Source organism: Phascolarctos cinereus, unplaced genomic scaffold, assembly GCF_003287225.1.
Source record: "Phascolarctos cinereus isolate Bilbo 61053 unplaced genomic scaffold, phaCin_HiC Scaffold_4;HRSCAF=312, whole genome shotgun sequence".
NCBI classification, from domain to species: Eukaryota; Metazoa; Chordata; class Mammalia; order Diprotodontia; family Phascolarctidae; genus Phascolarctos; species Phascolarctos cinereus.
The window spans coordinates 425,207,377-425,230,166 of NW_027555847.1; the positions used below are offsets into that span (position 1 = coordinate 425,207,377).

The 22,790-nt window shown below is 36.2% G+C and overlaps 1 protein-coding gene across 1 annotated transcript in view; it reads right to left on the bottom strand.

Moving 5' to 3' along the window:
- The window catches only part of CDH12 (cadherin 12), a 1,313,162-nt gene extending 1,304,314 nt beyond the window's left edge, over positions 1 to 8,848 (bottom strand). Inside the window, exon 1 of the mRNA XM_021000534.1 lies at positions 8,559 to 8,848. The gene's annotated coding sequence lies outside the window, so the exon portion shown is untranslated. The remainder of the gene's footprint in view (positions 1 to 8,558) is intronic.
- Between the last annotated feature and the right edge of the window lie 13,942 nt (positions 8,849 to 22,790).

The window sequence follows — 22,790 nt, forward strand, 5'->3', positions numbered from 1 at the left end:
ATATTCACTGATGAAGACATCATTTTTGATGTACAATGCCCAGCTAGTCTATTAATAATGTGCTTTTCAAGTAGTTACTTTAGATAATTAAGTTAACTTGCACAGAGTTTCACTGGCCATTTAATTACAAAGGTCAGATTCATAGAGAAGCTTGTCTTTAAAATATTTTGTTGTATTTATATTCCCCACATAGAAACAAAGTAGAACAAGACATACACATATTTATATGTATGTGTGTGTATATGTGTGTGTGTGTATATTTATATATAATTCAAATTTGTGGTAACATAACAATTCTATAGGCTTATATACTTTTAAAGCAAAATTGAAATTGGAAAAAAATTATCAAAATATTCCTTGGAAATATTGCTCTCAGTATCAGGATCCTTAGCCAGATATTTTTTAACTTTTTAAAAAAATATCTTAAAAACTAATTCAATATAGTTGGTTTCCATTACAATCCAATGTAGTTTTTTTTTTTAAATGTAATTAACAACATTACTTAGAGAGGTCCATAGACTTCAGAGTGGGCAGGTAGAAGCAGGTAGTATGTTGCAATACCAAATATTCTACTTTAGTGTTAGAGGCCCTGGGATCATATTGAGGTTCTGCTACTATCTGTATAACCTTGGGCAAGTCACCTAATATAACCCAGGCTGTTTCTTCTTCAATAAAATAGGAGGGTTGGGCTAGACAATCCCTTAGGTCCAGTCTAGGTTTAAATGTATGCTCAGATGATAACACACACACGGGGGGGAAGGAAAGGAAATAAGAATTTTTAAGGACCTATTATGTGCCAGGCACTGGGCTAAATATAGAGGCAGTCAGATGTGAAGCAACTTGCCCAGAGTCACAGAGCTAGGAAGTATCTGAGGCTGGTTTTGATTACTCATGCATCAATAGGTTAAGCAACCTACTTACAGTGAAGGAACTCCCAGTGTAGGAACTCTTTCCATTGGTGCAGAATGCAACCTGTTTGTAGTCTTAAAGCAAGGGTCTGAATATTTTTTTTTTTATTGTGAACTCCTCAATAAAAACAAACAAAAAACACTTGAAGCATCTAGTCCCAATAAATGTATATTTACTTTCTTATGAATTATGTACATGTATAACTATTAATGATTATGCATGTTATTAAACTTACACAGAATAGGAATTTAAAAGTATGAGAAAAAGGAACTCATCCTTTGAAATATTATCTCTTAAAGGTACAAAGCCCTTTTTGCTAATACAAAAGTATTAATGATACTTGAGTAGTATAAAAGTGATTATATTTGCTTTATTAAAAAAAAGTTTCATTAAGCACTTTGTTTCTGTGTGGGGTTGGGGGTGATACTCATCAATCGATGCCCTACTATATTACAGAGACTATCCAGTGAGGAGTGTTGGTAGAAACCATGTATTAAAGCAGGTTTAGGTATAGCTGGCAGAGAATTTTGTCTAGATGCTTGTTGTGGGCATTTAGGTTTTAGTTACATTACAACCACTTTGTAGGGGAATGGCTGCAGGCCCTGTAGGCTAATTTTGAGGGAACTATTAAATTTATGAGATGAAAGACGTCTTATAGTACGGATTGATTATCATGGTGAAGGTGATATCTGATTCATATTCCTGTCCTCCAAATGGCTGATAACAAACCTCCAGTCAGATCCCAGCCACCGCTTTGGAGACCATTTTCTTAGAGAGGGTCTCACAGAGGCTCATGAATGTTAAGTAATGTTGCCATTTATAGATAGTATCATCAAGAGTTAACCTTGGTTCTTCCTTTCTCCAAGTTCAGACCATTAACTATTACATGATACCTTTCATTTAAGTACTCACATAGTGTATATGTATATGCCTGTAGAGGCAGCAAAGGATACTGTTCTTGTAATGAAGACCTGGGCTCAAGTACTGCTTCTGACAACTACCAGCTATGTAATTATAGGAGAGCTGCTTAACCTCTGAGTGTCCCAGGCAACTTGCCAAAGGCCCTTAGTTACAAATAACTGAGTTATATATTGCTGAAGGAAGGTTCCAGAACAGGGAATTTCCTACATCAATGAAATCACAGGTTCTGAACAAGTAATAGATGATGTGTGTGTCTGTACATATTCAAACCCATACAGAGATTATGCCGATGTAAGTCACGTTCTGGTAACTCCTAAGAAGAAAGAAAGTCTTTCGATAAAGATCTAGTGATAGATTGTATTTCTTTTACTAGAAAAATAACTACTTAAATTCAGGGAGGGTGTTTTCATCCTTACGAGAGTTAGAAATCAGATGATATTTTTTTTCCCCTCCTGCCACAGCAATTCATGAAGATGGTCGACTAAAGTAATGCAGTTTAACTCATTTATTAAGTACTTACTATTTATAAGCCAATATGTTAAGATACAGGGACATAAAGACACAAACCAAATAGTCCCTTAAATTCTACTACGAGGATACAACACAAACATAGATAAGTAAATCAAAATATACTTCAAGAAAAAGAAAGAGCACAAATGACCCAAGAGAGAAAATCAGGGAAGACTGCAAGATGGAAATGACTACTGAGTGCCTCACCTGTATGATAACATCTAGGAAGGGCCAGCTATGTTTTATACTACACCTGGGCCATCTCATTAGCCAACTTACTGCCAACTGCTCACCATTCGCCTACCTCTCCTTACCATCCTATTCTGCAATCCTAATTTAATCAATATTGCCACTGCTACTGGAAAGGGTGTGACAATCTATTCCCCTTTGACTCCACTCACTATCCCTGCATCTTTCTGAGCCAAAATATTCCTATGTAGCCATGACTACCCAATAAGTGGTGTCACTCCCAGTTAGAATGTAAACTCCTTAAAGCTAGGACAGTCTTTGCTTTCACATTTGTATCCTTTGGCATTTCTATTCACTCCGCTTAGCAAACAATGATTAAGAATTTTTTTTTCATTCATTCATCCATCCATTCAATGTAAGTATTCTAAGAAGGGACACAGATAACGATTCACATGGGTGGAAAGAGAAGGAATACAATTGGAGACACGGATTTTTGAAATTTGCATTAATGAGGCCGGTGATTATATGATATACTAAAGAGAAATGGCCCTGTTCAGTCATTAGAGATGTTGAAAATACGTTCATAATACCATTATAACTATTATAGCTAAGGCACCACAGAGGAGTACCTTTCTCATTTTATAGTAAACCAGCATTTATTAACTCTTACTGTATGGCAGGCACTATGCTAAATGCTTTACAAATTTTACTTCATTTGATCCTCACAACAATTCTGTGAAGTAGATATAACTATCCTCATTTTACAGTTGAGGAACCTGAGGCAGAGGTTGCATCACATAGCTTGTAGTATCTGTTCAGCTCTTCCTGACTTCAGGGTGAGTATTCTATCTACTGCCCCACCTAGCTGCTTCTAAAGCAGCTAACTAATGAGGTAACTCAAAAAGCTAAAGTAAATTGCCTATTATTTCAAAGTTAGTAGCTGAGTTGGTATTTGAATTCAGAATTATATGGATCCACATACTATTTCTCATTGTAATTAGCATAATGAAATGTAGTTTCAAGAAAAAAACCCACAGGAGGAGTGGCTTCAAGCAGGGCCAAGAACTTGTGACCCTAAGTTAGAGATATGTGTTCAGGGTAAAGATATTCAATTTCTATTAGCTCTTCTGTGTATCTGTCACATTAACTCAGTCATTAGTATAGATCTTGGGTCAGGCCCACCCGGACACTCATTAATCTACAAAGTGCAACCATGGAATAAAGACATACGATAGCTTCACACTACAACTCCTAGATCATATGGCATAGGTAGAAAATGTAATATTTCCATTAAGGCCTGAATTAGCTTGTTGAGTTTACTTTATGGCCAGAACAAAGAGAAAGAGAAACTAGAAGGACAGCATTTTCTAAAGAGGCTGGAACATGAAAGAAAAAAAAAAGATAGATAAGGTAGACACTGGAAATTGAGAGTTGAGAAGAGGTAGATCTGGGAACCAAATGGGGGGGAGGGAAGAATTCTTGATCACTAGAAACCGAGAAGCAAAATTGGCTTTTCTTGGTGATAACCATTGGTTTTAAGGTAAAGTAATCCAATATGGACAATACAGAAGGGAGGCACCAGCCTAGTCCATAGATTACCCACATATTAAGTATTGATGAAACAAAATTCTGGAGAGATGAGGAGAGAATTCTAGTCAACCAATCCTTAGCAATGTCATGAGAACTGAATTAATATCAAAGTCAAGACTGGGCAAAATGATTCTAGGAAAAAAGGGTACTTAGGGGAATGGAGTAAGTATAACTGGTGATAAGAACTAGTATAAATGATAAGAACCATTGTAAAACACATAATTGTAAACTTTTTCATGTTACTGTATCCCTTGTCTTCACCATTGTTTCACTGTAAAATTTTATAGTAAATTCCTTTTCAATCACCTAATAAGTCAGTGTACTTTCACAAGAAAGTAAGGCATACATTGAGAAGGGAGAAAAGAAATCCCTGTAATCTTCCTCAAAATAACATGGAAAGTAGAGCTTGATATCTTTAGGGGGCATCAGTGAGCATATACCATTCTTGCAGGTTGGGAAACAAAGAGTTGTCCTATATAGAGTACAGGAAGCCTGTTACACACTATGGCATCACCATCATTTAAGGTTAAATGGAATATTATCCTTTCAACATCCCACTCTGAATTAAAGCATCTACCATTTTTGTGTTCATAATATTTAACTCTTCTTTCCTTTATGGGTTTGAGAGAATACTAAAAAAAGATTACAGGTCTCTAAAAATTAGTTTCACACATATATGAAATACATATGTATATACATACATGCACACACATGCTACTTAAGTGTATGTCTGTTCACATGTGTATAGAAATGGAGATGTGTTGTAGTCACTTTAAAAATAAACTAGAATTAAAACAATTTTCATATTTAAGGTAATGTAAATTCCACACAAAGCAATACCTTAGAAACTCAAAACAGTGACAGCACAATAAAATTCACATGAAGATTAAATGGAATAGATGCATACTCTAGGTTTAATTTATCCCTTGTTCTAAGAGCAATGAAACCACAGGGAGTGCTAAAATGCTGAATAAAACTACATTTCTAATAATAGAAAATGTATACTCCTGACAGTCTATCAATTGTTTATTATATACATTAACTAGATGCAATATAATTGAAAGTTCAGTAAAACATAAATATACTTACACAGGCACACACTGTTATTATGCCATTGATCTAGGTTCTTTTACAGTTAGTGATAGTCACCTATTCATTTTTTAACTTGTGCCTCTTCTAAAAGTATATTTTCTCCCATATTAACATACTGTAATTTATAATGTTCAAAATGGAGCTTTAACTGAGCCAGTATTGGTATTTTACACTGTCAGTATTCAACACAAACATATACACACACCACTCTTCTATTACAATAGTGATTTAGCTGTTTTCACACTGTTAAAACAGTCAAAAAATTATTGTGTTTCCTAAAGAGGAAAAAAAAATCAAATAAAGTAACCTTAAAACTAAAAGTGGCAATTCTTTTAAAAGTCACACAAGTGCAAATTGGACATTTGTCTTAGATCAGAAAAGTAAGAAAGCTCCCAACAAAAAAATGACAAAGTAAGTTTACATTGTGCTTACACACCAAACCTTGTAAGTCTTCTTTAAATGTAATTCTATTCAATCCTAGAAATAAAATTATGCTTTTATTAATTCAGGGAGAGTTTGAATAGTCTTTATCACTTGTTTCCCCTCCAAGAAAAATGGCAACAGTAACTAAATCTCATAGTCACGTTTTAGCAAAAATATTTTTGAGATGGCTGTGTTCATTTTGTGCTTTCCCATGTTACTTAGAAAGCAACAAAAACATCAGTTTATCAAGAAACATGCAGTAGCACCCTACTATAGAAGGTGAGCCCCTCTAGACATCTGTTTATGCTTTCTCCTCTGAGAGATTTCACTAAAAAGCTCTTAATATACATAGGCTGTTCCATTTTACAAGTATGTACACACACTTATTAAGGCATTGTTAGGTAAGCCTAGTTAACATCTTTAGAAGTAACACAGTCATTTTTGCCTCACAGACCTTTCTATCTTAAGAAGTTTTTGATATACATTTAACTGACAATGTGATGTACAAAGACAACCCCTTCCCCCACCACCATCATAAAAGCACCTAATGAGACGCTATATAAATCTATTTCATCACCAGGGATTAGTCAGTGTTTGTCACAAGGAGGAAATAACTGCTCTGTGTTCTCCTTACCACCAAAAACCCCTAGAAAACATTGGCCATTTAGAGTCCAGAAATATGCTGTACAAAGCATGTGAAAAGTCCCAGGTGCAAGCTAAAATATGGTGTAATAGGTGTACTCAAGTTTATTTTATTTGAATAGATGTCATGAAGGGATACAGGTTTCACAGTAAACTTAGTAAGTGTTTGTCCATAAATTCATATAAAGAACCTGAAAATACAGAAATAAGCAGTATTTGTCCTAATTTGACACTCCAGGAACCAGCTTCCAATGTGTGGTTTTTCCCCATATGTTAGGGTAGGAAACAAATCATGATTATTATTTACCCACTTAATAGAAACATATTACCTGGTGTAGTCTAGCCCTCTCATCCTGGGAAAAACTATCTCTGGGTAAATTCAACTGAGTGAGTGATGGTCCAGCAGGAAACTCACATTCTTGGCTGACAAACTTACTCCTAATGCTTGTGTAGAGAATGCAAACAGTAGAAGATCAGAAACTCCCTAGATGTTACAGTTGTAACACAAATGGGGAGGGGGGGAAGAGGGGCTCTAACAAAAACAAAGCAGTGTTGTTAAGGGGTAGGGATTGGGAGGGTGATTCTTCAGCAAATTGACTTTGGGCAGAAAGATACCTTTGTAGTAAGAGATGTAAATTAAGAGAAGTAACTGTTCTAGACTCCAGTTTTCAAATTAATATCCAGTGTTTCCTTCTTATTTTGATACTCCCCACACCAGATCCTTAACACTTTGATGTTGCTACTGAAACAGCCGGATAAGTTAAGATGTAAGCTGCTACTTTGTGTGTTGATATGCTCCTGAACACTCCAAATCAATTTGGCAATTAACCGCTTATGACTTTGGTAGAGTAACCATCTGGCTTTACGTTCTGAGGAGACATTCTGTAAGAATCCTGGAAACCTTTCCCACTAAAATGTGCTCACTGCAATTCCTACTGAGATGTTAATAGATAAAAAAAAAATAGATTAAAAAAAATGGCTTTGGCCAGTTTATGAATGATAGACTAACTTGAATTTCTGAGGTTCACTCTCTCTTTTAAATCTTAAAACTGCCTATGTGTTCAATGCAAGATATGACATAACATCTGCTTAGTATGCTTAAACTGCAGTGCTTTTGTCATCCACAAGATAGTTTAAAACTGCAAACACTTGCCTCCCCCTCCAAAAAAAAAAAAAGGGAAAATCAAAGCACAACCTTCTAGTGCTCTGAGTTTCTAACCAGCCCCAGAGTACAGTAATTTCTTCTTGGGTTGAGGGAGTAGAGAGGGCAAGAGGACTGGTGTTATGAATGGACCTAATAATAGCCAAAATAAAACCATAAATAATCATAGAAATGAGCCCCAAGTCTGTCAACTGCATCTCCTTGGAGTCCATATCTTAATGAGTCACAGAGCAATCTGAAAAACTGAAGTTACAAGGCTATTGTTTCATCTGCATAGAACAGAATAGTATTAAAAAGAAAGATTATCCAAATATGTTAAAGGTAGGCTTTAATAGTATTCTGAAAGAAAATACTAAATCACAACGTTATTTTGGGTATGCAGGCTTCATTTATACTAGATCATTTCAAAACGTAGGAAATAGTTCACCAGAGCCTTCTGAGGGATTTCATACCAGTGCTGAACTAATCCCTTGCTAACAAATTGAGATGACAGTGTATTTAATGAGGAGAGAACCAAATATGTAAGTTGTTTTAAAGTTAATAATGTTTTTTAAATCAAAATGCTCTCTCTCTTTTTTAAAGAAAATAACCAACATGCTTTATTTACTCTTAGTGGGCAAAAAATAAAAGGCATAAGTTTCTGAAAGTTGTTATGAAAGATCTTTTTAAAAAATCAAACTCTAATTTCAAAAGGAAGTTGATAAATTAGGCATCAATAAACCTATTAGAAAGCAAAGACCAGTATTACCTTCCAACGTAGAGCATATGCGATTGATTCTTCCCTAAGAAATCATTTATGCCTGAGTACTTTAAGACTTCTGATTAAAAACAACAACAAAACAACTCGGGGGTTTCAGCACCTTGCCAGTCCTACTCCCATTTTCCTCGTTCTCTTTAACATCTGCCTCCGAAGACTGGCGACTTGTTTAGAACTTAGTGAAGTTTCCCAAAGCAAAACAAAACCCAAGCTTCTAATTCAGATGCCTCGTTTGCGTGGATGCTTATTCAGCTTCTGAGCACAATGGGCATCCTTTTATTAATCGCGAATGCATTTCTGTTTTTTTACCCTGAAGCAATCACAACAAAATGAAATCACATTCAAAAAAACGGAAGCCCTTACCTGACAGCAGAAATTGCAGCAGCAGCAAGAACAGTCACAGCAGCAGCAGCAGGATGCAACGGGAGCTTGTACTGAAGTGATACCTTTCTCTCTCTTTTTTAAATCATTGTGGCAATAAACTGCCTTGTAGCGTGTCCCTCTTCATTCACAAAAGGCTCTCAGAGGCAAAGCAGCCAGGTAGAAACGACTTTCTTACTGGAAGAGGCTGCCTCTCTTCTCAGAAATGACTGGATCCCTCTCTGTGGCTCCCTACACATTTACCCTTCAGATCAATACTGCTCTTTAGCAGCAGCTTGAGCTCAACTGCAGCTGATAGAGTCTAGCCAATTGGTATTGAGGATTCCCTTTTTGTCATCCCCTCCCTCAAAAACACACAGCGTGCCTCTGAAACATTATTTAGTTGTGAAAAGTAATTTAACCCATTACCCGAAAGAGAGTCTGCGTCTCTGTTTCCCCCCTCAGTATTCATTTCATATTGCTTTAAGTAAAATCTTTATGCAACCAAGTAGTTCTCATAGGAATTGTTAAACTAGCCCTGTTGCGTAGTGTGAAGAATCCAAGCTAAGAAAGTGATAGCAGCTGAGCATAACAGCTAGTGGACTTGTTTTAAACATCTGCAACCTGAGGATTATTTTAATGTAGTGACAAAGTCACTTAACTGAAATTCAAGTGATCTAGGTTCTGGTTCAAGTTTTGCCAGTAACCTTAGCTACTAATAAGAATTATGACCTTGGACATAGAGCTGGGTCTGAGTATCCTCATCTGTAAAATGAGTAAGTGTAATTATAAGGTCCAGGAGGTCCCTTTCTGCTTCACATTCTAAGATGATGAGTAACCTCAAACAGCTGATAATTCTAAAATTATCAGTAATAAATTAGCTGCTAATTAATCAATTCCTGCTGCTTTCTTCATATACACAGCTGTATTGCTTCAGCTCTTAAAATTTTGCCATGATGGCAGAAGTAGGATAGCCCTTCAAATTGAATGTGCCAGTTAGTTACACTCTTGATTATACATATCTACACAACTATATGTAAATATTTCACATGTATATGGCATTAACTTAGATTAACATAAACATACTCTTTAGAGTGGGGATGTATTAGTGACTATATGATTGCCATCATTGATTGTAATAAACAATATCACTATTTTAAAAATAAGGTTTTTAATAAATGCACTTAAGGACAAATTACTCATAGGAAAAATATGAAGCATTTCACACTGTTGTCCACTGTGATGCCAATGTCCATTTTTCTTCCAAAAAAGATTGTATAGTGATTATTTAAGCATGTTCCTTTTAACTCTTTGCCATCTTAATATAATGGGAAGAACACTCAGAGGCTCTGGATTCAAATCCTGACTAACTTACAACCTATCTGACCACACGCAAAGAAATGTTTCGTGTGTGTGTGTGAAATGAGGGCATTAGATTGGATAAACTAACTCCAAATTTCCAGCTATAAATCTATATCCTGTCCTTTTCTATCACCCAGAAGTGCTACAAGAATCTAAAACATTTTCAGCAGATATACATATGTATAATATATGTATGTATAATATAAAAATAGCAATCACAGTCAAAAGAAGAATCTAGTTTCTCTGGAATAATTATGAAGTGCTATAAAGTACTTTTTTAAAAAACAATGATTTCTTTGATAGTGTATACTCTTATTTTATCCCAGGTATTATCATTTACTGGGCTGGTATTTCAACATACTCCAAAAAGCAAATAATCTTTCTTTTGCAGAAACCCATTCACTGTTAAATGAGTACAATTACTATGTCTTGTTGAAACATCCAAATCTTTGTTCATTCAGTTATACAAATGCATTAATGTATTTGGTATGTGAAATCCTGTGGAACTTGATGAACTAAAATAGCTTGAGGGTGACTCAGGAAACGAAATTATTTCTTTACCTGTCCATCATGGGAATGGAGGAGGCATCAGAAAAGACTGTGCCATTGACTGCTTCAGGAACCATATTGATAATAGAGGTTAGGTTAGCTCCACAGTAAAGGACTTGTATTGTCCATCAAAATCAAATACTAGGGATTTTTGAGATATGCAAAATAATCATATTGTATGTGAATTTGTGCTACTCCTCAATATGTATAATCTATGTTAACTATTTTTTGAAGTTATTTATACTATGATTCAAACCTGTACCTACCAGGAGCCAACAATGTGAGGAATGCAGAAATATTGTAAATCAAATGTAACAATCTCTGAGAAGGAGTTTACTGGCCACAAAACAACAATAACAACAACAACAAAAACACCTGGGGTTTGTACTTCTTCCCAGTTTGAGAAGAGAGGAAACTGAGCAGAGGCAAGATCAGCCCTGAGACAGGAAGGCAGAGGTTTTCATATAAGGACTATGTCAGGGTGTTTTTTGGCCACTCTTGAGAGCAAAGAGAAACAAAGGGGGAGAGGGGTAGTCTTCCCGTGGAAATAGCTGGCATTGACCACATTTGAATTTCCTTTCTTTAAGATCATGAAAGATGATTTCTAAATGGAAAAAAAATTGTATGTATGTATGTACCTGTGGCTTTTTGTTTGTTTGTTTTTGTTTTGTTTTTAAGCAAGGGCACTTAATCCATTAGCTGGAGCTGAGAGAGATTAACTCAAAGAAGAGTTGGCCTTGAATAGTAGCATAATATTCTAGGAATTATATTTCAAGAATATAGTAGGAATTATATTCTAGAGTCATCAAGTAGTCCATTAAATTTTTTCTAATTGGGCATTTAGATAATCAAAGGTTTTTGTTTTGAAAATAAAACTACTGTTGGTGTCTAGAATGAACAGAAAGCAGGTGAAAAGAGCATAGGAAACCAGTCCAGATATGAGTTAATAAGGGCTTGAAATAGAATGGTAGGTATAGGAATGAAAAATAAGAGATGAATCTGATAGATGTTTGAATGAAGAATCTGTAATATGTAGTGACTTATTGGACATAGCTAATAAAGGGAGTTAAAAAAATCGAGGATGACTGAGATTTTGAATTGGTTATTGGAGTAATTTTCTTACTTTGTCATAAACACTTTTTACAAAAGGAAGTGGTTTCAGGCAAATATGAAGAATTTGGCTTTAAACATGTTGAACTTAAGGAGTGAATGAACTGTTCAGTTGCACATAATGAGTAGGTGTTTTGGAACAAGGCACTGAAACTTGGAGATGTCAGGGTGAGGGATAGAGTCCTGCTCTTGCTTTGGACCTCATCAGGTCTTACCTGGACTGATGCAGGTTAGTCTTGATTAGTCTGCTTGCTATCATTCTCTTGTTCCTCCAATCAGCCCTAAAATATTGATCTTCTTAAAACACAATTTTTTTTTCATTGCTCAAGAAACTTCACCATCTTCAAATTGCATTTAGGATTGTAGCAACCTTTGACCTACCTACCCTGGAGCCTCCGTGAGCAGAAATCAAAGCCCCTCCACTACAGAGATCTTTCCTAGACAATTTAGAATTGCCTAATTAGCATATCCAAACCAGAGCTGCCTTACCCATTTATCCTTGGCCTGTGGTATCCCCTCTGGCTTGCCACCTCTGCCCCAGCGAGGCTGATTCATTATCAGTCCCCAGCCATGATTAATGGCTCAGGGAAACAGGGGACTACCTTGACTGTATACACACACACACACACACACACACACATACACATACACACACACATATTCACACATACACATATATACACACACACACAAACTTCTTTCCTCCTGCCTCCATTCCCCCTAGTATGGATAAATCTCTAGTACTTCTCCACCAGACAATCAATCTTGAAAACCTGGAGCCTCTAACCAAACTCTTCCTAGCTGTATGTGCTAAAGAAACCTGCTTGCTTTACTGGAGAAATTGGCCCTAAGACTACTCCCTAAACATTCCATAAGAATTTCTCTTGACTTGCCTAATGTCTGGCCATGACAGTTATTCTGGACACCTAAACTTATAAACCCTTGCACAGCACAGGGGTATAAACCTTCTAGAAGCCACATCCACCTCCCAAGATTCATTTTAGAAATCCAGGGCTAGATAGTTGAACTCCTTGTCCAAAGGGTACAAACTTCCCATTTCTTTAACTAATACCATGGATTTGCCCTGTGACACTTGTGTTATTCAGTTCCATTCTCCTCTCACTCCCCTTACCCCGCACATCATAAACAGCCAGGAGGAGTGGGAAAAGGGAAAAAAAATACTAACTTCTCTGTTTAATATTTAAAAACTTTCACCGATTGGCTCCAGTGTATTGTTAGATTCTTAGAAATAGGTCATATTTCCATATGGTAAGTCAGGGTTGTAGAATTAGATTTAAATTTAGACATAAACTAGACCTTAAAGGCCACTGAGTACAACTCCATCATTTTATAGATATGAACCTGGGCCTTGGAGAGGAGAAGTGCTTTGCGTCATGTCACACAGGGATTTGATCCCCCAGGTCTTCAGAGTCTAGAAGTTTTTCCACTTTACCAAAATGTCATATCACTCTCCCTTGACACATTTTGTGTGCCAGAAAAACAACAACAACAAAACTTGTGCTCATCATTTCCTGTAAATGACATTTTTGAAGACTCAGCTGAGACACTACCACTTTTAAGAGGTTCCAGATTCTCTTTCTACTTCCCTTCCCCTCCCACTGAGAAGGCAAGAAATACAAAAGCCATTACAAATAAGAAGTCATGCAAAACAAATTTCCCCATTATGTTCTTAACCAAAAAAAAAAGATTCAATCTGAATTCTGAGTCTATTAGGTCTTTCTTTTGAAACCATCCACTTCATTATTTCACATAATACTATCCCCTCACATTTATATAACATAATTCATTCTGCCATTCTTCAACTCATAAGTATATCTTCAGTTTTTAATTCTTTAACCCCACAAAAAGCTAATGTAAATATTTTTGTACATATGGATACTTTTCCTTTTTCTTTGCTATATTTGGGATAGAGACCTATTAGAAGTATTGCTGAGTGAAAGTCAGTTTAATAGCTTGTTGAGCATAGTCCCAAATTGCTTTCCAGAATGGCTGGACTGATTCACAGCTCTACCAAAAGTGCATTGGTATACGGATTTTCCAACATCCCTGCCAGCATTTGCCATTTTACTTTTCTGTCATATTAGGCAATCTGACATCAGGTAGTACCTCAGATTTGTTTTGCTTTGTATTTCTCTAATTATTAGTGATTTAGAACATTTTTGTATGACTATTAATAGTTTTGATTTCTTCGTCTGAAAACTGTCCGTTTCTCTTGACCATGTATCATTTGGGGAATGGCTCTTATTCTTATAAATTTGACTCACTTCCCTATAGATTTCAGGGATAAGGCCTTTAGAAAAACTTGCTGCAAAGATCTACACATAGTAACACATAGTAGATATTAGGTGCTTTGTTGAATTTAACTGAATTGAATTGCTTATTAATGTATTTCACTCATTGTGACTTTACAATTCTGTTGGATAAAAAGACAATTTAATTAGTTTGTAAGACTATCAGTTTCAGAGAAAGTGTTTATTTGCATTTGTGTAAGGATCTTCCTCATCTAGGATTTCCTAAAAGAAGGAAAACATAAATCCAGTCCAGTTTATCACATATCAATTCATTGAAATCTCACTTATCCATTTGTGAATTCTCCAGTATTTATTCAGACCATAATACTTGGATACAAAAAACATAAAAGATGTACTTCTGCCCCATAGTAACTTGTAATATTACATTGCTCCCAGTGACATTTTTCTACAAGTGAAATTCAGAGAAAATCAATTTGTCCCAGGATCAGTTCCTTATCAGAAGCAATAGGCAATTTAGAACTTGAAGATTCAGGTAAACAATTACTTTACCGAAAAAAAAAAGTACAATGAACAGAACTTCCTCAATCATTAGTACTCAGTGAACCCCAGGTGAAAGTAGCCTACTGAAAAATTCCTGGGGGTCTGAGAGGACCCAAACCAAGCCCAATTGATAGAGTAATCTTTGTATGTCAGTCTCCTGAAGGTTCCATGGATGGATTTCAGTTCAATCCATTTAGGATGGGAGAGTTAACTAGCTATGTGTCATGACTTCTTAGTCTATAACAAACCACCACTAATCCCTGCTTTCTAATGAACTGGGCAGCCAAGGCTACAATGTCAGTCACATAGCATAACAATCCCCAATCCTATGATGTCCACTTTCAACAAGGCAGCCTATAAAACTAGGAACAAGAATATTTTTTCCTTAAGGATGCTATTTATAACTAGTTCTTTCCATAGATCTTTCACTGGAACAACCTGTGTCTGAGACTCCTGAGGGTTGTTTCCATTCAGCCAACAGCCACGTTTGATACTGCACTTAGAACTAGAATTAAATGTTCATACTTGGACTTGAATTATATTAACTGTGCTTTTGGAGCCCTTCCCCTGTCTACCGCAGTTGGTGACCCTGTCTACCCACATTATTATGGCAAAGAATCAGAGGGTGGGTTGTGGTAGGGCAAAATGCAGTCATGTATAATAATGCACCTGTTACTAAGAGATAGAGAGCTGTCCCCTGTGGATAGTCTGGTGAAAAGTTAGAGCAGATCCTCACTATTAGAGACATCTGAAGGGGAAGGTTCTTTCTAAGGAGCATGTTGTGACTGTATACCCACAAGTCAAAGGTTTATTCAGACCCAATGAAAGGGCATGGAAATTTCATGACCCAATGTATAGGTAGAAACTCCTCAGACTGAACAGAGTGACTGCAGGGCATTCTCAACTAGGATTATTGAGTGGTCCTTCTAAAGCCCTAGAGATCTGGATTCCATGAAATCAAGAGCTATGATTGGGAGTTCTTTCTGGCCCTGGATCAGAAAGAACTGGTGCTCACCCATGATAGACTTCAAGAGTAACTTTAATAATAATCCTTAATATTAGTCTAGAACATCATCATTTTAAAAGTTCATTCAATTTTAATGCCTGTGACTTCATTTGATCCTCACAGGAACCTTGCTAATACTGTTTCCATTTTTTGTATGAGAATACTTAGGCTCAGAGAAGCAAGCACTTACTTCCAGGTCACATAGCTATGAAGTTGTAGAACTAGATTTAAACCCAGATTTTATGATTCCCACTAATGACTTTATACAACAGTATGTTGTCTAAAGGGAATTAAGAGTGTAAACCTGAGGAACAATAGATATGGAAGGGTTAAAGAATAAAAATGGCAACCAAAGAAAAAGAGATACTGCTAAAAAACATCTTGGAACTTGAAGAGTTGTGTGAGGAAAGGGTGGAGGACTGTGGGTATCTGGGAAAGATGAGTTGTCAGTGTTGCATTTTTGGTTGCTACAACATTAGCATTTAAAAAAATGATCACAAATTCTGACAATGTGAATCCACTTGAATAAAATTTGGCATGTCAATTGAGGGACTAATGCTAATCTACTTTGCTCTAAAATTATTTATAGAATCATTGGTTAGTCTGGTAGAACTCTTACCTCAAAAAATTGTCTACCAATATAATCCAAAGTCATCTGAAATGTATTTTTCTTCTAGGATGAGCAGCAATATAGGACCAACTTTAGGAATGAAGGGCAAAGTTCTCCAGCTCTACCCCATCCTTCTAATACTGAAAAAAGTGATGGTCTAGTATAATGTGCAATGCTAACTGGCAATCTCATTATGGGAGTTAAAAGGAATTTTCTCAGCCATACTCAAACAAAAGGAATACTTGGAGTGGAAGATGTTGCTGATTTAGATGCAAAGAAGTTCAAAAGATAGATTTTCTTTCTTTCTTTCTTTCTTTCTTTCTTTCTTTCTTTCTTTCTTTCTTTCTTTCTTTCTTTCTTTCTTTCTTTCTTTTTCTTTCTTTCTTTCTCTCTTTTTTTTTGTCAAATGGATGGAAAGATTTTGGTTGTGGGTCTGACTTGTTTTTGGTGTTGTCCTTCATTTTCAAAGAAGACCAAAATAACATATTTATGCTAGAGTCAAGTTTTAGTGTGCATGACTGTGGCTAATCAGACTAAAACGAGCTTGGAATGCTCTACCACAGGTCGGGCACAAATAGTCTTTGTGAACCTTTGGGGTGGATTCTCTAACTTTACGTATCTTGTGTTTCTCTTCAGCTACCTCAGTTCTGCCTTGCTCACAGAGCACAGCACCTTTTCTGATGTGGGCACACCATGCTGAGCAGTCCTGCATCAGTATCTCCCATGTCACACAATCAATTCCAAAGTTCTTAAGAGAGACTCTGAGAGTGTCCTTGTACCACTTTTTCTCACCACCATGCAAATACTTCCTCTGGGTGAGTTCTCCATAAAATAGTCTTTTTGGCTAGCGTACATTTTGCATTTGAACAACATGGCCAGCCCATTGGAGTGGTGTTCTCTGAGGCAGAGTTTGAATGCTTGGCAGTTTAGTTCCAGAAAGAACTTCAGTGTCTGGTATCTTATCCTGCCAGGTGATCTTCAGAATCTTCCTAAGACAATTCAAATGGAAGTGATTCAGTTTCCTGGCATGGCACTGGTATACTGTCCAGGTTTTATAGGCATTCAACAATGATGTCAGCACAACAGCTCTGTAGACCTTCAGTTTGGTAGTCAGTCTAATACCTCTTCTCTCCCATACTTCATTTGGAATCTCTCAAACACTGAGCTAGCTCTGGCAATGCATGTGTTAACCTCATTATCAATATGTGCATCCCTGGAAAGTACACTACCAAGGTAAGTGAACTTATCAATAGCATTGAAAACTTCTCCATTTGCTGTAACCAATGGTTCCATGTATGGATGGTGTGGTGGTGGCTGATGGAACATCTGTGTTTTCTTGGTGTTAATTGTTAGAAGAAAATTAGCACAAGCAGCAGATAATCGATCTGTAATTTGTTGCATCTTAGCTTCAGAGGCTTCATTGATGCACAGTCACTTGCAAACAGAAAATCATGTACCAACACTCCCTCCACTTAGGTCTTAGCTTATAGTTGTTTTTCTTTTTCTTTTTCTTTTTTTTTTTTTTTGGCCAGTTGGGGTTAAGTGACTTGCCCAGGGTCACACAGCTAAGTGTCAGGTGTTTGGTCTGAGGCTGGATTTGAACTCAGGTCCTCCTGACTTCAGGGCCAGTGCTCTACCCACTGCGCCACCTAGCTGCCCCCTGTAGTTTTTTCAAGTTGAAGAATTTCCCATTTGTGTAGTAGCTGACCTTGACGCCATGTTCATCGTCATTAAAAGCATTTGACAACATAGCTGAAAACATTGCACTAGAAAGCATGGGAGCAAGAGCAAGCACACAGCCTTGTTTCACTCCATTGGTGACTGAGAAAGCACGAAATCATTGTCCATTATCCAGAACCCAGGCAAACATGCCCTCATGAAATTGATGTACAATGTTGATGAACTTCTCCAGGAAACCACATTTTGACATGATTTCCCATAAACCCTCAAAACTGACAAAATCAAAAGCTTTGGTTAGATCTTCAAGTGTTGTATGCAGACCTCTGTTCAGCTCCTGACATTTCTGCTGGAGTTGTTGGGGAGCAAACACCATGTCAACTGTTCCTCGGCCCTTCCTGAAGCCACTCTGGCTCTCAGGTAGATGGCCATCTTCCAGGTGAAGGATCAGCCTATTAAGGAGGATTCTGGCAATAATCTTACCAGCAGTGACTAAGAGAGAGACCCCCCTGTGACTCTCTGTCACAGGACATTTCCTTTACCTTTGTAGAGATGGACAATGGAGGTATCTTTGAACTCCTGGGGGATAATCTCCTCTTGCCATATAACCTGGAAAAAATCAGTCAGCTTTTGAATGAGCAATGGATCCCCTACCTTGTAAATTTCAGCTGGAATAGAATCAGCACCAGGTGCTTTGCCACATGAAAGGAGCCTAATGGCATTTAAAACCACTTCTTCAGTTGGAATTTCAGCTAGGGAGGGACTTCAACTTGAGGTAAACGGTCAGTGGCTTCAGCATTGATTGATGATGATCTGTTGAGAATACTATGGAAGTGTTCAGCCCATATCTCTAGGATCATGTCCTTATCAGTAATCAATGTGGCTCCATCAGCACTAAGTAGTTGGGATACCATACACCACAGGTCTTTGGCCCATAAATAGCCTTCAGGACATCATAAAAGTACTTTGGATGGTTACTATCAGCATAAAACTGAATTTCATCTGCTTTCTTACTGAGCCAAGAATCCTGCATCTCTCTAAGCTTTGCTTGTACTTTACTTTTGATAGAATTAAATGCTGCCTTCTTAGAGATGGATGAACTATCCTGATGGTAAACCCTGTGGAGCTCTCGTTTACCATTTAGCAGCTTCTGAATTTCCCCATCATCAAACCAGTATTGATCTTTGCAAGTGTTCTGACCCAGATTAGCAAATGCTCATATATACGCTATACACTGACAGAAGGACTGAAACAGTCCTAGATTATGAGTTCTTTGATAAAAAAAAAAAGAAATAAAAGAAACATGCATAAACAAACAAAACTATGGCAACTTATTAGTGAACCAGCAATGGAGAAGAAAAGATAATCTTTGGATGAATATAGTAGCATGTGGCCTAATAGATGACTTCAACAGATTAGACTTGAAACTCCCTTCTCTTCAAGATTTTATATTTCCCCTTCCTTTTCAATGAAACTAGAAAAAAATTGTCTATACTTCTTGCTCCAATTTTCTCATTTTCCTCTAACTTCTCAAGCATTTGCAATATGGATTCTATATTTAATACTTAAAAGATTATTTTATCTCAGGTGATAAATGATCACTTTATTAATAAATCAAATGTCCTTTTTTCGGTTGTCATCCTTCTTACCCTATCTGTAGCATTTGGCCATTGTTAATCCAGAGGCATCCTGGTGTAAAGGATAAAGCACTGTACTTAACATTAGGAAGATATGAGGTCGAATCCTTCCTGTGCTGCTTACTAGGTATTAGACATTTAGGAAGTTACTCTGCTCTTCAGTTTCCTAATCTATAATATGAGGGAGTTGGATTCCATGACCTCTAAGTTCTTTCCAACTCTAAATCTATAATCCTATGATCCTGTGGTGACTCCCTCCTTCAGGATACCATCTCTTTCCTAATTTTTATGGCTTTGATTTCTTGTTACCTTCCTGCCTATTTGCCTAAATCTTTTATGCTCCCTTGTACATGTGGGAATATAGCTAGTCTCTGTATTGGCCATTTTCTACTTTTCTCATAGTACTCTCTTTAGTTTCTGTACATTCAGCATATAGTTCTATGCAGAAGACTTCCAAATCTACATATTCATCCCTCATGTCTCTTTTGTACCATCAACTCTAGTCCTATAGTAGCAACTAACTGTTAGATATTTCTACTTGACTGTTCCCTAGGCATCTCAAACATGACATGTCTAAAATGAAATTAATTTTCTTTCTCCTAAAATATGCCATTCCTCCTAATATCCTAACTTTTGTTAAAGTCACAACTATTCTTCTATTTTCTCAACAACCTAGGAGCAATCATCAACTTTCACTCCAACTCAATCCTAGTCACTTGCAAAGTCCAGGAATTTCAGAGTTCTTGGAAAAGTTAAAGCAAGTATTAATAAATAAGATAAATATCATTCTAAAAAGCAAATGAGAGCTGTGAAAGAAAGACATGAAAAGAGAACTAATAGCTTGGAACAAGAGATACAATATTTTACTCAGCAAAATAACTCTGAAAATTAAAATAGATGAGATAGAAGCTAATATCTCCATACGACATCAAGAAACACTAAAAAGAAATCAAAAGACAGAAAAATAGGAAAAATAGTGTGATATGTCTCATAGCAGAATAAGTAACCTGGAAAACAGATTAGTTCCAGGAGATAACTTAAGAATAATTAGACTACTGAAAGTCATAATCCTTAAGGGAGCCTAGATATATTTCAGAAAATCATAAAAGGTATCCTCCAATATCTCTTAGACTGAGAGGACAAAGTAGAAATTGAAAGAATACACTGGAAACCTTCTGAAAGAAGCTCTAAAATGAAAACTCAAGAATATTATAGCCAAAATCCAGAACTCCTAGATAAAAAAAAATACAAGTCAGAAAGAAAGGATTCAAGTACTAAAGTGCCACAGTCAGGACCATACGATATTTATCAACCTCCACTATAACAGAGCAGAGAATTTGGAATGTGATATTATAGAAGGCAAAACATCTAGACTTAAAACTGAAAATAACTTACCTAGCAACATTTAGTACAATCTTACTGGGGGGTATATGGAACTTTAATGGAATAGAAGTCTTCTAATAATTCTTGATGAAAATACCAGAGTTGAACAGAAAATTTGACATACAAAAACTGGAGTCAAGAGAAGTACAGAAAGGTAAACATCAGCATGCAATCATAAAGGACTAAACAAGATTAAACTGTTTATATTCTTTTATGGAGAGATGATACAATGTAGACCCTCAGACCTCTATCTTTAGTGATTACAGAAGGCGTCCAACTAGAGAGAAGGCCTGGAAATTACTCAGTTCTGTTTTGATGATCTTAAAAAAAGGATGGAAAGAATTGAGAAGAGGAATACATTGTTGGGAGGGGGAAAGAGAGAAGAAAAATGGGGAAAACCGTTTCACATAAATGAGATGTGCAAGTAGAAGTATATAAAACAAGGAGGAAGTGTACCCAGGGGAAAGGAGACATTTGAACCTCAGTTTTATCTGAGGGAAACAAGGGGAATAAGAAAGTGAGTAAATTAAGGGAAAGATTAGTCAGAAGCCAATCACTATTTTAAAGATGAGGCAGGGAGAAAAAAAAAGAGCTCTAGAATCTGGCTGAAGGTTTTTTCTTTAAAGGCAAGCAATATGGGACTCCCCATTATGTATCTGAAACTCTATCCCAGTGATTCTCAAATATTTTGGTCTCAGAACATCCACTCCTAAAAATTATTGAGGACCCTAAAAGGCTTTTGTTTATGTGGGTTTCATAGATGCAGATTATACATTATGTTAAAAATTAAAAATTATAAAAGCGTTAAAGATGTATTTAGTAATTAATTTAAAATAATATTAAACCAAATACATATTAATATAAAATACACATTTTATGGAAATTAGATATATTTTCCAAAATAAAAAAAATTATGAGTATGCTTGGGTTTTGTATATTTATAAATCCCTTTCATGTGTTATTTAATAAAAGCAAGATGGATTCTCATATCTTCTTGCATTCAAATATGCTATAATAGGTAATTTTGGTTGAAGAATATGAAGAAAACCTGACCTCCTACACAAACATATGTGGAAAAGAGAGGAATTATTTTAATATACAAATAAAATCTTAATATTCATATGAAAATAGTTTTGACCTCAGAAATTTCCTGAAAGGTTCTTGGGATCCCTAAGTGTTCTGCAGACCACACTTTGAGAACTGTTACTCTAGCCAACCTAGCCTACTTGCTATTCTCTATAGAGATATTTTCTATCCTAACTCTGTGTCTTTGTGTAGTTAGTACCTCAAAGTCTTTCTCCTTTAACATTTCCTCTTCTTGGAATCCCTAGCTCCTTGACAGCTTCTGTTTAAGTGCCATTTTCCTTCATAGGCCTTTCCTGATTCCCCCCAGTTGTTTTTGACATCCTGACCAAGTCTTTGTACATTTATTTTATGTAAAGGCTATATTTGTTTATCTGTGATAATGTTGTGTGCCTCATGATAGAATTTAGGCTGCTTAAGGGCAAGAAATCCATGACATTCATATTTATATGACCAGTGACTAGCACAGTAGATGAGTAATAAGTGTTTGTTGATTGAAAGACTCACAAATGACATAAATATAAGAAAGTTTCATTGGAATGTGAACCATGTGAGACATGCATTTTCCCTTTCCCATATATATTTCATGGCTATGTGCATCCTCTACCAGCTCCCTCCCATATGTCTTGATAGTGGTGTATATATCTGTGGAACTGTCCCTTTGAACATATGATTTTCTTTGTTATTTACATTCTATTCTGCTTTAACTAAATACATTTTGTTTTTAATTGATGTGTCCTCTAATTAGGTTAGAAAGAGAAAATATCTACGGGGTGTCATGAGCTATGGTTTTTGAGTAGATGCTAACCAAAAGTATACCTGAGGTTAATTTTCTAGGGTCTGAGTTTGAGGCAGAAGCAGGCAGACTATATGCATTTTCTGCTTTCTTGGATTATTTCTAACACTATCTCTTCAAGTAGTTTAAATTTTTATGTTTATTATTGAATAATATATTATTTAATATTTAATCTTATTAAAGAGAATATTTGGGTTTAAAATTATTAA